Source organism: Phyllostomus discolor, chromosome 4 (genome assembly GCF_004126475.2).
Source record: "Phyllostomus discolor isolate MPI-MPIP mPhyDis1 chromosome 4, mPhyDis1.pri.v3, whole genome shotgun sequence".
NCBI lineage: Eukaryota > Metazoa > Chordata > Mammalia > Chiroptera > Phyllostomidae > Phyllostomus > Phyllostomus discolor.
In genome coordinates, this window is record NC_040906.2 from 45722850 (window position 1) to 45727144 (window position 4295).

General features: G+C 41.2%; 1 long non-coding RNA gene across 1 annotated transcript; it reads right to left on the reverse strand.

The window, feature by feature from the left end:
- LOC118500067 lies at positions 1-4295 on the reverse strand. The gene is made up of 2 exons (XR_004902592.1): positions 3567-4295; positions 1-2071 (listed from the first exon to the last, which is right to left on the reverse strand). It is a non-coding gene; the product is annotated as an uncharacterized LOC118500067 (long non-coding RNA).

The window sequence follows — 4295 nt, forward strand, 5'->3', positions numbered from 1 at the left end:
CATTAGACCTTGATTATTATAACATACAATCATGATTTTTTTCAGAACTGGTAAAAGAAAATATTGAAATAGCATACATAATTCAAAAACCAAAGTGAGTCTTTTACTTTTCTCCGGTTCAAGCCAGTGATGACCCTGAACTATTAGAAACATCATCTAAAACTATAATCACTCCCTACTCCCTTCATGTTCCCCCCAAAGAAAGAAAAACACCTGCAGGAGTTAAATCTGGAAGTGACATATGTAATCATGATAGCAGATGAAGCCACATGTCCCAAGGGAATGTTAGGAGGCCCAAGAGTCACCCACACATTTGCTAGTCTTCATGCCACATTCAAGGCCACTGTGTGGCCAAGGTGGCTGGATCCAGAAAAGCAAGAAAAGTTACAATCTGTCAATTTCTCCCCTAAAGTATCATGAACTATATTTTTAAAATACTACAAGGAGAAAGAAGGGCAACTAGTCTTTCTAAGAAGGTTTGCTACTTATGCAAAACTGAAGTGAACTAAAACTCTTCTCTCGAGTAATAACTAAGAGTGGTCTAAACACAAACAGTAGTGTGTCGAGCATTGGTTTACTACTGAATTTCACTTGCTACACTTATACTTTTTAAAGTTTTTTAAAAGTATGGCAATGTCTTTTTCCCCTGAGCACCATGTCAACAATGTTGCAAGGGTCTTCAAATTCACAAAGGCACTGCTAGTAAGTGGACAGGTGTGTTACTTAGGCACACGCACACACTTGGCCCGAATAGAGATGAGGGGCTACTTTTGTTTGTCTGTCAGGGAATATGTATTCATCCCCTGACAGAAATCTGGATGCTTCACCCTTAATTTCTAGGCCATATTTCGATTGCTGCCAAACAAAAATAAAAATCACAACTCTATTTTGACCAAGTCATGGTAACTTCCACAGCAAATTTATTTTATCCTTTGTAGCTAAACTTGTAAAATCAATTATAAAACTAAACATAAAGCTGTATCTCAAAACAAAATGATCCCAAGTTGCATGGTCTACAACCAAGAAACCATGCACACAGACCCGCACACACGCTGCCGCACACACGGTTAAAGAGAAGCACCAGGCAATGCTAGGATATTCTCATTCCAGCTATCTAGAAAAGCAATCAATCCACCTTCCTTTGCAGAGAGGGATTAAAGAAAGTAAGAACTGAAATGCCTGTCTGGTCAACAACGGCAGAGGTCAGCATGATTCTGCCACCCACAAAAGAATGCTTGTGAAGATATAGAGACTCACCTGGCTTTTTGTATAGCCGCACACAGAGATGTGCCACTGTGTTCTTAAATCATCTTGCTACCAAGGAGCTACCCTGAATGGCGGTAATGTACGACCTATATCATATCAGTTTATGCACAGGGACAAGGTCTGAAAGGACACACACCAGAAAAGAGTGGTTATTCCTAGAGAAGTGGGGGTGTTGAGGTGAACTTTTGCTTTATTTGTATTGTCTAAGTGATTACTTAATAAAGAGGATGTGTTCCAGGACTGCTTTTAAAAAGTAAGAGGAAGGGCAAGAAATAATGCAGCTCTTTAAGAATTTACAGTGGAGTGCTAGAAGGAACCTGATGGCACTGAAAGTATTCCTAGAACGCCTCCTTTTCAGTGCACACGACTCACTCTTTACTCCTAAACTGCTGTGTCGCATCCTGAAAGACAGCCTCTGCCTCCTAACACCCAGAGGCTGGGCAGGAACCGTGTGTGCGGGCCTAGCTCCTGGTGGCTGGTGGGTCCCTTCGGAACACAGTTCTCTCCTTTGTTCCCGTCTCCACGCTACCAAATCTGGCAACACCCTTTACACTGAGATTTAAGTGGGTGACACAGTCTTTGTGACAAACTTTTAAAAGCACAGAGAATATCAACAGCATCCTCCTCTCACCCTGATTGAATAAAAACTAAGGAGGAAAGTCGTAAGAGTCATATATTTTGTTCACTTTTGATATTCTGAATACATTGCTCATGGAAACTACCCCTCCCTGATGTCAGAAATTACTTAATATGTTAATATCACTGTATTAATTCATTTGGTTTTCCTATCCACAATTAATCAAAACTTAATCCATTCTGCCATTAATTTTGGGTTTTGTGATTAAATTCTAGGTTATTTAATTAGCAATTAACACTAGTCTAGAACTAAAATACAAAATAAAATAAACAGATCATTTAAACACTTAGTATTTCAGGATACAGTAACAAAATATTCATCATTATAATCAGTCACATACGAGTTAATCCTGGTTCTGGGCATCCTGTTGCTCTTGTATTTTTTGTACTTTAACATCTTTGTTAAGAGGCTAAAATGAGCTGAACCAACTGGCCCACATAACTGTTCCAAACTGTTTTATTATCAAAGATACCAACAAAACTCGTTTTGAGGGGAAGGAGAGCATATTATGGGACAGAAAGGGCAAATTCAACCCCGGGAAAATCTGTAGATTCATGGCTGCATTTGAAGAGGAGGCAGCGTAAGGGCTCCACGCAGACAGAAAAGCTCTGGAGATGAAATGTCGAGGCGCACAGTGAGGGGACACGGCGGTACTGGCACCTGGGAGGGGGAATGCCAGCACCGAGCCAAGAGCAGGCACGGTCTACCGTCGCCACGTTCATCTGTTCCATCTGCACTGTCGAAGGGACCCTGGGAGTTCGCAAATAAGTTCAATTACACTGGGCAACTGGCCATTCCTTTTGTAGAAAATTTTCTCGTCTCTGGTGGTGTTTATATTTACAGCCAGTTTGCACAGTCATGGAACTCTAATGAGGGAGAGTGCAAATCTTAAAAATAAAAACCCCCTTCCCCAACACAGGCAGGTTCGCTATCCGTTTAAAGAGTAGTAGGACCACCTACTTCCACTTCCCCTCAAAGAAGCTGAATTCTGTGTTACACACTCAATCCAGACACAAAGAAGATACTTAAATGAGCAAACACAAGCATTTATATATAAATTCACATTTTCTGAAAAGTTACAGCCACCCACCAGAAGGTCACGGATATAGTGACTGCAACCCACGACTTCTCAGCTTCTCCCTTCTGTTCATGAGTGTGGCATCTCCTGGCTGTGGGGGAGGCACGGTAAACATCGCCTCAGTTACACTCTCTGTGCTTCATACTCAGGTTGATAGAGACAAAGCACATGCCAGTAAAGCGTAAAAGCACATTAAAATTGTTATTGTACACTTTTAAAAATGTTTGTACTAACTATTACTGACTGGATTTTTTTAAGGCTTTAATGTGTCTCAGATAAAATGTAACACCTGAACGTCTCGTGTGAACTCTGGTTACATGTAGTGTCCACATTACCGACACTAGATTTTCCCATGTGTCGACAATTCTTCTTATGGTGAAAACCTCTTCATTTAAGTCTAAGTGGGTTACTGAATTAAACGTGGTGGCAGTAATAAAAATAATGGTAGCATTAATAATAGCTAACACTTCCTTTATACACCTATGTGCCAGGTACTATTCGAAGTGCTTTATGTGTGTTGACTCTTCTAGCCCTCACATCAACCCTACGAGGTAGGCAGTACAGCAAAACCGTATTCATTAAAACCACATCAGAGAGTGGAAAGAATGAAGTATAGAATACTAAAGAAATTTATTTTCTACACACTATTAGAATTTAAATCTAGGCTTCCAGTTAAACATGATAGATTGACCACATGTATTTATCTTCTCTACTTTCAAAATCCCACCAAAAGATATTAAAGGAATATAAATGGTATTCAGAAAAACAAAGAGAACTGACTACACAGCCATGAGATTTCAACAGAGTTTATACAAGTCAACACCAGGAGAAGGTGTAATAACTAACCTAGCAAAGTGGAGGAAGTTAAAGCCTAAATATCCAAAAATTCACCTTCCCAAACCCATAGCAAGTTCAGTACTAGGAAGTGCCAGGTATTGTAGAAACAGGCAATGAGGTTCAGGGCTCAAATTCGGGCTTGAAATGGGCAGAAAGAGCAACTGGACCCCAGGTCCTCTCACCATCCTCACCTTCCACCCAGTAGAAACAACCAGAGGGTTGCCTACCACAGAGGAAGACTGGGGCTGGTGGGTCAGGGCACAAGGTGGCTGAAAATACAGGCATTAAGTAAAAGTCACCACGCACACTGTAGGGTCCTCAGCCCCCTGCTCCTGCCCTGCTACTACAACCCAGGAGTCCTTTCTGGAGAAGCTAAATGTCTCCAAAGAAAAAGGGGAAGGGTTGTCAAGGAACTTATATAAAGGACCCACAGACAAAGCCAACGTGGGGCAGGATCAAGGGTGGATGGTAGGGATG